This window comes from Dipodomys ordii, unplaced genomic scaffold (assembly GCF_000151885.1).
Source record: "Dipodomys ordii isolate 6190 unplaced genomic scaffold, Dord_2.0 Scaffold20, whole genome shotgun sequence".
Classification (NCBI taxonomy): domain Eukaryota; kingdom Metazoa; phylum Chordata; class Mammalia; order Rodentia; family Heteromyidae; genus Dipodomys; species Dipodomys ordii.
In genome coordinates this window covers 23536940-23547622 of record NW_012267236.1, presented here as the reverse complement: position 1 = coordinate 23547622, position 10683 = coordinate 23536940, and the positions used below count along the sequence as shown (strand labels likewise).

At 46.5% G+C, this 10683-nt stretch overlaps 1 protein-coding gene across 1 annotated transcript in view; it reads left to right on the top strand.

Moving 5' to 3' along the window:
* Positions 1 to 288: 288 nt before the first annotated feature.
* The window catches only part of Rnf144a (ring finger protein 144A), an 87512-nt gene continuing 77117 nt past the window's right edge, over positions 289 to 10683 (top strand). The window contains exon 1 of the mRNA XM_013013596.1: positions 289 to 458. The gene's annotated coding sequence lies outside the window, so the exon portion shown is untranslated. The remainder of the gene's footprint in view (positions 459 to 10683) is intronic.

Sequence of the window (10683 nt, the reverse complement as noted above, 5' to 3'; positions counted from 1 at the left end):
GGTTAAGCAAAGGAGGGGACCATTCGTTTTCTGAGAGTTGTCTGTGTTGATGAATGTATCTCTTAATGAACAGTCAAGGCGTACGTGATGTTGAATGTGCCGATTCCGTGATGTTCAGTGTGCTGATTCCACATTTCCCCTCTTGGCTGGGCTGGAGAGTGGACAGTGCTGCGGCCACCTCTTCTGTTGCTGGCCTGGCCTCTCCCTTGCACTACCCTCCTGTTTCCTGACTGCTGTGCCCTCTTCTTGCTTTCCAGGTACTTTCCTCCTTGCTGAGTCTGATGCTCCTGGGGCTCCCCCTTCCTGGTGGGATACCTGGTTCCAGAGACCTCCTGCTCCTCCTCCTCCCCATGTGGGCTTCTGAAGGGAGGGAAGAGCCAGCCGTGTGCATGTAAGCACAGTGGGACCCCAGGCCTGGCTGGAAGACACCCCTCCGTTCTCCTCTGCATCTCTCACAGGTAACTGCGAGTGGGATACCTTTCCTTATCACTTCCTAGTGGAGTCTCAGGCCTCTGCTGGGAAAGCCCAGGCCTGCCTGGATGGAACTCTGTCCTTCTTCCCTAGCAGGTCTCCCAAAATGAGGCTGAAAGAATGTCCTCAGCATGTAATGTAGGTTAAGCCATTACTGTATTTCCTCGAGTCCTGTCTGTTGTTCCTAGTGGGCATGCAAGGTTAATGTCGCCTGCCTCATGTTGGAGATGGAGAACAGTTTTGCAGGGCAAAGTGCCACATTCAGGATTCATTCATTCATGGAGGACTTGTAGACTGAGCACCACGTGTGTCCCGCACCCTTCACACGAGCCTGCTTGCGTGGAGACCCTGCAAGTGGAGGTGTGAATGGAGGCTGGGGTAAGTGAGGCACCAGAGGCAGACAGGCTGTGTACAAGGCCCAGAGGTGGATACGGTGGGCCAGGCTTTGTGGGTGGGGCAGGTTGTGGTTTTAAATAGGGCAGTTAGGGAGTTCTTGAGCAGGTGACACCTGAGTGTGGACTTCTGCAGCTGTGGGACCTGGGGGTTCAGACCTGGGCACAGGCACTGCCGCGAGAAGGGAGGTGGGTGCTAGCAGCCTGGCAAGTTGCAGGAGCATGCCGAGGCACAGCAGGGTGACTGGGAGGGAGCCTGCCTTGAGCAGAGGCCAGGACAGGCCAGGAGATGGCACGTCTGGGTCACAGCCATGGAGGGAAATCAGTCTGGGAAGATGGTAGGAGCCTCTGGGGGGCTGTGTGTCTTCTATCTATATCCAGAGCCAGTAGGTGAAGTGGAGCATGTTCACTAGAGAGGGAATGGATCAGACCAGATCCCAAATAAGAGGAATGGTAAGTTTATTACTTCTAGCACGTTCCAGCATTGCATAGCAGGAAGTGAAGCCAGGCCAGTGAGGGGCACTGAGGAGACAGGCTGTGGGCTAGAGGAGCCAAGAGCAGTGCATGCTGGGAGCCAACTGTGGAGCCAAGAGCAGTGCATGCTGGGAGGCCTCTGCAGGGAACCAAGAGCAGTGCATGCTGGGAGGCCCCTGGGGGGAACCAAGAGCAGTGCATCCTGGGAGCCCACTGGGGGAACCAAGAGCAGTGCATCCTGGGAGGCCCACTGGGGGAACCAAGAGCAGTGCATCCTGGGAGGCCCCTGGGGGAACCAAGAGCAGTGCATGCTGGGAGACCCCTGGGGGAACCAAGAACAGTGCATGCTGGGAGGCCCCTGGGGGAACCAAGAACAGTGCATCCTGGGAGCCCACTGGGGGAACCAAGAGCAGTGCATCCTGGGAGGCCCCTTGAGGAACCAAGAGCAGTGCATCCTGGGAGACCTCTGGGGGGAACCAAGAGCAGTGCATCCTGGGAGACCCCTGGGGGAACCAAGAGCAGTGCATCCTGGGAGGCCTCTAGGGGAACCAAGAGCAGTGCATCCTGGGAGCCCACTGGGGGAGCCAAGACCAGTGCATCCTGGGAGCCCACTGGGGGAACCAAGAGCAGTGCATCCTGGGAGCCCACTGGGGGAACCAAGAGCAGTGCGTCCTGGGAGCCCACTGGGGGAACCAAGAGCAGTGCATCCTGGGAGCCCACTGGGGGAACCAAGAGCAGTGCGTCCTGGGAGCCCACTGGGGGAACCAAGAGCAGTGCGTCCTGGGAGGCCTCTTGCTGCCAACTCCCCCAGGGGCTGATGGGTCAGGTGAGGTAAGGACCAGTCGGTGCTTGGATCTGAGCCATGTGGGTCATTGTGCTTTGATGGGGATGGTTTGATGGCCCTGGCAGAGCTGGAACTCTGTCATAGTAAGATGGCTGGCAGCTGTTTGGAGAAGCTTTGTTGCACAAGGAAGCTCAGATTGGGATGATGGTTGGGGTAAAGTGGGGGTGAATTAGTCAGGAGAGTTACTTTTTAGATGAACGCATTCTCGACCTGGCTGTGTATTCTTGGGAGTGACTGGCAGAGTGATGTGTTGAGGCTGCAGGATGGAGGCTCCCCATGGTCCCTTGCCTGGGCGCAGTGTGGATTGTAGGTTCATGAGTCCCTGCCTCAGGAGGAAGCAGGGGCAGAGAGGGACCCGCACTCCTGTGAGGAGCTCTGTGGTCCTCTGGCCTCCTAACTTTTCTTTGTGCAGTAGGAAAGAGTGACCATCTGTGCACACAGTGCTAGAGGGATTTTTAGTCTGGAGACTTGAAGGAGATAGCACACCCCAGTATGTGGCCACAGATGAGAAGTCCCCAGCCTGGTCCCTTAGACATCTGAGCCTCCAGAATTGGAGGCACAGAGCAGAGAGGACAAAGTGAGAGGCCAGAGCTGAGGGTGTGCAGGAGAGAGAGGCTGCTCCCCACCATGGGGGCAGGCCTGGCAGAGAGGAGAGGACCTCAGGCTGAGTGTTGGGGACATGGTCAGCACAGTGGAGCTCAGAATGCCAGAGGATGTGAACTGAGGCCATGGACAACAGGTGCTGAGTGGTGTGTGGAGGGGGGAATCTGAGCGCTTGTGGAGATCCAGAGTTTGGCTCCTCTCCCCACCCCCTACACAAGCTCTGCAGTCATCTTGCAGAGGAGTATTGCCTGTCCTGTCCAGCCCCTGCTGGGGAATGTTCTAGACATGCACTCTGTGGTCCCTCATTACCTGTCTAGCCCTTTGGTGATTTGGGAACCCTGGCTCACCTGTTTCTTTGCCAAGTTGATGCGTTCAGGATCATGGCTACATGAAGGGTGGTGTTTGTTGCTACACTTGCTTCCTATTCCTTGGGAAATAAGTGAGTTATAATCTTTTATCTCCTTTTAAACTTAACTTTAATGCCTGTATCTTTGTATGTAATGCACTTAGGGTCCAGAAATTACAGTACACTCTCCCAGGCATGAAGGTGGTGTTAACTTAGGGTCTTGGTTACGGTACACTCTCCCAGGTCTGAGGGTGGTGTTAACTTAGGCTCCTGGGGTTACAGTACACTTTCCCAGGTCTGAGGGTAGTGTTAACTTAGGCTCCTGGGATTACAGTACACTCTCCCAGGTCTGAGGGTGGTGTTAACTTAGGCTCCTGGGGTTACAGTACACTTTCCCAGGTCTGAGGGTGGGGTTAAGGAGTGTCAGAAAATGAATGAGTGGAGCCTGGCTTCTCTCGGTGTCTGCTGGAGTCCACCTCCCAGTGACTTTCCACCTCCGCCAAAGATGTTTGCACTTGCTTAGGACTGAAATGAAATGGTTCCTATGGCTGTAAAACACACTAGTCACCCTCCCGTGACTGAAGTAGCTGCATGCACAAGTCAGGCTTTTGTGTGTGTTTTCTTTTTCCTGCCTGCCTCCAAGTAATTTAAAAAAGGGAAATCTTTGGCTGAGAAAGTTTGGCTCAGCCTTGACCATCATTTGACCTTGAGGACAGCTGGGCCTTGCAGAAGCACAGCTGCTTGTTCCCTGCTCACCGCAGCTCCCTTTGGAGCTGTTCCACTAGTGGAACCAATGCCCTTCCAGAATGCCAAGGAGGCAGGCAAACCTCTGTCCCCCCTAATCCACCCCTCTGTGAGTACAGACAGAACTGCTGATGTGGAGAAAGGGGCCTTCTTTACTTTTAGGAAGAGGCATGGTTAGAGATACAGTGACTGAGAGTACGGTCAAGAGAAATAACAGCAGCCTCATTCTACACATGTTCTTGGAGACGTTTCCCTTTGAGTGATGAGTAGACTGAGGATGTGAACGTCAGCTCTCCAAAACCGAGCACAGTCTAGAGCAATTCCCAAGGCTCCAAGAAGTGACTGCAGACTGGGAGAAAGAGTCTTCTTCAAACTAAGGCCTTGATCCTCCTGGAAGGGGAAGAGCAGAGATGGAGACCTCAGAGGACAGTGCTCGGGGTTGAGTGTGCGTGAAACCAGAGTCTATGCCAGCTTCTGGGTGGGAAGCTGCCTGATGTCCACGGGAGACCCCGTCAAGCGTGCAAAGGGTGCTGGTGGTCTTAAAAAGAGCTTGTCTAGGCAGCTGTGTGCTGTTCTGCTTCCTGAATGAGGAGCAGGTGGAGGCCAGGGCAGTGCCCTGAAGGAAGGCAAGGGTTCTGCGCTTAGCACAAACTTACTCTCCCCCAGTTTTAAAAACATGTTTGTTCTTTTTCCCAAAGATTTAAGAACAGTTTCATAGACATGCGCACACGCACACATATGCACGCACACATTTGCCAAAGAAACAGCATGCAGTCTGCCTTCTTACCTTCATTTTCCATTGTTTCATTAAATATGAATGAGAATACCATTAGTATCTTGCCCTTGTAAATGATTATAAAAATGGATAATATAATTCAATTACTGCAGTCTCATTTTAATCCTGACTTTATTGATTATAAGAATCTGTAGTGGATTAAAATATTTCTCCTTCTCCAATTATATATACAATATAAGTATGAAATATATATGTATGTATATATACACATATTTTTATGTATATATACATGTACAGTAAAATTTAAAAACATTTAGTTGTAATTAAAAACTAGGTGAACCCTTTTTGTTCTGACCAGGAGGATTTCCTTTACCTCACTGGTCATTTGAGTGATCTACAATGCAAATAATACTGACACAAGAATGGAAACATTTATGCTTCTTTTAAAAATGTTTGTCCATCTGTTGAGTTATGTGAAGCCATGTGCAGCTTCACACAGCCTGAGGAGCTATTTCCCAAACCTGGTGGCTGGAACCACCAGTGTTGACATATTCAATTCTTGAGCAGATCTGTGGTTTCCAAAGGTTTTCTTTGGTGGGAGACTGGCTGATTGCGTTAGTTTTTCAGTTTATCACACTGTGATTTTTGGCTTATATGTAGAAAGAGTTCTGAAGAGTTGAGTTTCATTTTCAGATGGCATGATCCCTTTTCCCAGCAACAGGTGTACATGAGCAAGGTAGTAGAGTTGCTATCTATTCTATATTAGATGAAACATTTGAATGACATTCATCTTGAATTGGTTCTTATTACACATATAAATAATGCTTATTTCTAAGTACACACATTTCAGGAGGAAAAAACTTGAATCTTTCGAATTTTAATTAAGTTCTAATTTCTTGTGTGTACGGCCCTGGGGTTTGAACTTAGGCACTAAGTGCTATCCCTGAGCTTCATTTTGCTCAAGGCTGGTACTCTACCATTTGAGCCATAGTTCCATTACTGTTTTTTTGTTTTTGTTTTTGTTTTGGTAGTTTCACAAGACCTTTCTTCCCCAGCTAGCTCTGAACTGTGATCTTCAGATCTCAGTCTCCAGAGAAGCTAGGATTACAGTCGTAAGCCCTCGGCACCCAGTGATTGATTTACTTTTAAAAGAGGCAGTATTATCAGCATTCCAGAACTTCCATCTTTTTCAACTATTTGAAATTCTTACACATTTTTATTTCCCTGCTGGGGAGTAAATCTAGTACTTCACATATGCTAGGCAAGTATCCACTACCAAGCTATATTCTAGCTTCAAATTAATAGGAATTTTTAAAGGATGATTATAGAATATACATAGGACCTGTGTAGTTAAAATTACTTTATTGTTTTACTTTGTTTCGTGTATTTATTTGTTGGTAGTACTGAGGTTTGAACTCTGGGCCTGGGGCCTGAGAGGCAAGTGCTTTGCTTAAGCAGCTGTACATCTAGCCCTTCTCCCCAAATTATTTTGACTGCTATTCAAGCCAAAAGAAATGAGATCTTCCTAAGGCCACACACGTGGGGCTCTCTGGGTATATTTTGAGAGATGGATGTTGAGACTCATGGACTGTGCAAGACCTGGGCCTAGCCCTTCCTTCTAGCTTAGGAACGAGTTGTTAGTGAGCACGCAATGTGTTAAAGAATTAAAGAATGGGGCAAGCTGGGTACTGGTGGCTCACGCCTGTCATCCTAGCTACCTAGGAGCCTGAGATCTGAGGATCATGGTTCGAAGCCAGCCCAGGCAGGGAAATCTATGAGACTCTTATCTCCAATAAACTACTCAGAAAAAGCTGGAAGTGGCGCTGTGGCTCAAGTGGTAGAGAGCTAACCTTGAGCAAAAGAAGCTTAGGGACAGTATTCAGGCCCAGAGTTCAAGACCCAGGACCAGCCAAAAACAGAAAGAAAGAAAGAAAGAAAGAAAGAAAGAAAGAAAGAAAGAAAGAAAGAAAGAAAGAAAGAAAGAAAGAAAGAAAGAAAGAAAAGAAAGAAAGAAAAGAAAGAAAGAAGGAAGGAAGGAAGGAAGGAAGGAAGGAAGAAAGAAAGTTTTTCATACAGTGTAAGCCCCACTGAGCTATTAGTCACTCAAATGCCAATTAAGGGCTAAGGCTTAGTCTGTTTTCTGTTGCTATAACAACACACCTGAGACTGGGTAATTTGTAAAGAATGGAGCTTTATTTAGCTTCCAGGTCTGGGGGTACGGCTCATATTCCGCCTGGCATGTGGTGAGGACTTGAGCTGGGCATGGTGAGCCAGCACGAGCCTGCAAGTCAACTCGTTCTTCCTCTTCTAAAGATACTACCACCATCCTGGGGCTCCATTCTCATACTCCTCTAAGCCCAGCCTCCTAAGGACCCCGCTTCTAAAGGTCGTTAGTATATCTGTTTAGGGGCATGAGTATCTGGCATGAACTTGGAGAAGACACACTCAAACCATAGCTGACTCAGAGCTTAAAGCAGAGATGTGATCACCTGCAGCCCCATCCGGGGCCCTGAGGGAGGGGGACAGAGGCTGCTGTGTGTTTACCATGGTGCTACACAGGAAACTGCTCACAGCTAGCTGCAAGAAGGACTAGTTGTTTCAGTGGTCACTCAGTATAGTTTTGTTTCTTTTTGTGCGTTGGTCTTAAAACTCAGGGTTTGTGTGCTATCCTTTAGTTTAGTTTAGTTTAGTTTTGTTTTGTTTTTTGCTCAGTGCTAGCACTCTATCACTTGAGCTGCAGCTTTACTTCTGGCCTTTTGCTGGTTAATTGGAGATAAGAATCTCAGGGACTTTCCTGCCTGGGCTGGCTTCTTAACCAAGATCCTCAGATCTCAGCCTCTTGAGTAGCTAGGATTACAGTATAAGCTACCAGTGTCCAGTCCAATACATGTTTTGATATCTGAAGGGCGAATATTCTGATTTTGCTGGAGGACTGTGTGGATCCGGGAAGACATGGCACAGAGTGAAGGGACAGCTTTTCACCTTTTATCTTCAGGCTCCTGGAGCCACGCAGATTTGGACCCAAGCCTTCAGGAAAGGGCCAATCTAGAGCAGGGACCAGAGGACTTCCTCGGTGCTAAGAAAAATCACAAGCAGCAGGAGTAGACTTGAGCACCCAGCTGGCTCTAAGACCATGGGGACTCTGGGGGTGGCAGGTTTAGTTTTGTGCAGGACTTCCTTCTAAGGACCTAAATTTGCCAGACCTGCCATGTTTTCTTTCAATTCACTGATGATAAACCAACATTGGGTTTTCTGAATCTGTGATCTATCCTATAACTTAATCTTTGTAGCTGAGTTCCAAAAGGTTACTACTAGTTAATTCCTTCCTTTGGCAGTTAAGTCTGCTTTCTAGTGTTTTTGTTAGCAGTGTTGGAGATTGAACCAAGGGCAAACAGTATCACTGAGCCTTCTTCCCAGCACCACCTTAATTCTTAAGTATGTGTAAACAGTAAAATCATGAAAGTCAAACTATAGAGAGTTTTAAGTAACAGTTAGGAATTCTCTCCACTAGAAGGTTTTATTTTTTTTAATTTACTCATCTACAAAAAATTGTAAAAACATGGTACTTTTTAATATAAACAGAATTATGCCTTAATAGTATGCTGAGAGGTGCTTTCTTTTTCTTTCTTGTGCTGGCACTGTGGCTTGGACTCCAGTCCTAGGCACTGTTCTGCTTAGCTTTTTTGCTCAAGGCGGGGCTTCATCACAGATCCACTTCTGTCTTTTTTTTTTTTTTTTTGGTGGTTAATTGGAGAAAAGTCTCATGGACTTTTCTGCTTGAGCTGACTTCAAACTGTGATCCTCAGATCTCAGCTACCTGAGTAGCTAGGATGACAAGTATGAGCCACCAGGGCCTGGTCTCTGGATTGCTGTGAAGCAGTCCTATTTGATGGGCTGTCGTGATTAGGCCGTTCCCTGCATGTAGGCTTTGGAACATAATCACTGATGATCCACCAGCCTGCCCTCCAAACCAGGCCATCATAAAATACTGCTGTGTCCATTAACTCTTTCTGCTCTACTCATTGGTGGCTGGACCACCTTATCCTGATCTACCATGCTATTTTAGGCGGACTGTGTCATTAAACTATATCTCATTTTACTCATGAGCAGTGATGTCATCTATAAGTGGACCGCTGTTTCTAAGGTTTAATCACAGGGCCTGAGATAGCTGCTTCTGCTCATACCAGCATTAAATAATGTGGTCCAGTTCTCTAGCTGTGCAGCCATTCTAACAGCTGATGCTGGGGTTGATTTCCATCTCCACTGTCACAAGCCTGCAACTGTTGATGTTCTTGTACGTGTCCCTGGTGCATAAGTGCACTTTTCCTCCTCTTGATTAACTATCCAAGATGCCAATTTTGGTCAAACTAAGGTGAATTAATAATGTTTTACAAAAACGTGTCATTGTGATTTTGCAGTGTTCTCGTACCTATGTGCGTGGTCAGTGGTATTGAATGAAAATTCCCTTGAAATTGTGTGCCTTCAGCCTATCATACAAAAAAATATTTATTGAAAGGAACTCCAGGAAATGGAAACGATGGGTTTTTTTTGCTGTTTTTGTTTTATTTTTTGTCTTGTTTGTTCATTTATCTGTCTTTGGGATGGCAAGAGGGGGCACAGAAATTGAGGGACAGAGGGTGAACAGATGCAGCAGTGGTACTCACTCGACACTATGATGAAAACGAACTATACAACTTGTGGGTAGGGATGGGAGGGAAAAACTGGGAGGAAACAAGGGAAGGGGTGACACTGTCCAAAAAGAAATGCATTTACTTGGCTTATGTATCTGTAACCCCTCTGAATGTTACCTTTACAATAACAATAAAGTTTTTTTTAAAAAGAAAATGTGTGTGCTTTCTTTATCCCAATACTTGCCAATCTTTGCATCTTCTTTTGCCAGATGAAGAGTAAAGTGAAATTAACATAGTTACAGTGTTGTTCTTCTTTTCAAATGCTTGCTCAGCCTCTGCGTTTTTTTTTTATTGTGAAAATACTGTATAGAGGGGTCAGCCTCTGTTTTGTCTGTCCCTTAGGTCTAGTTTTCCATTAGATTGTCTTTTGTGTCATTGATTCGAAAGCATTATTCATCTGCTTTGAAGACTATGTCTAGTGGCGTGTGCTAAAAATACCATCTGAGTCTGTGCCCCATGTGTGCAATTTCTGTAATGTGTCTTTCTGATGAATAGACAGTCTTGATTTTGCCATACTGAATCACCGGCACTGCCCACTGATAAGGCTTAGAGTTAATATATCCTTTTGTGTTCTGAGGTTAAACTTTGTTCCTTTATTTTCCCATTTTGACAGTTTTTATGCACATGAAAAAACAATACCAAGTACTTTTTATTGGATAGTTCTTTTTATCTCTGCATTGATCTGAAATCATCCTCTGTTATATGTTGAGTCACCAAGGATTCAAGTTGGTTTGTTTATTTTTTTGTGAACTCAGAGCCTCTATGCTGTCCTTTAGCTTTTTGTTTTTCTCCAGGCTGATGGTCTATCACTTGAGCTACAGCTCCACTTTTGGCTTTTTGGTGGATAATTGGAGATAAGAGTCTCATGGACTTTTCCTGTCTTGATGTGGGATCTTCAGATCTCAGCCTCCTGAGTAGCTAGGATTATAGAACCAAACCGTTCAAGGTTTGGTTCTATCCCTATCTGTTGGCTAATTTGTCTACCACTGTGTCCATACAGTTTGCTCAAATGAGAGCAAATTCTCTAGGAGAATTTGCAGCCTCTTATTCAGAATGCAGTGTTTGTGTGTACTTAACTTTTTGCCCTTCTACAAAATTTTAGAGTTAACTTATGAAACTAAGAGCATCAGCAGGAAAGAAAGAACCCCAGTAGAAGCCCTATTGAGGATTTCCTCAGACCTGTAGGTTGCAGATCGCAGTAGCTCAGTAGGAAACTAAGAAAACAACTGAAGCTGTAATCCCAGCGACGGAGGAGGCAGAGGCAGAAGATTCATCATGGTAAAAATACTAGAACTTACCTGAAAAGTAACTAAATGCAAAGTAGAGCTGGGGAGGTGGCTCAGGAGGTACTGCTTGCCTAGCAAGTACATGACCATAAGTTT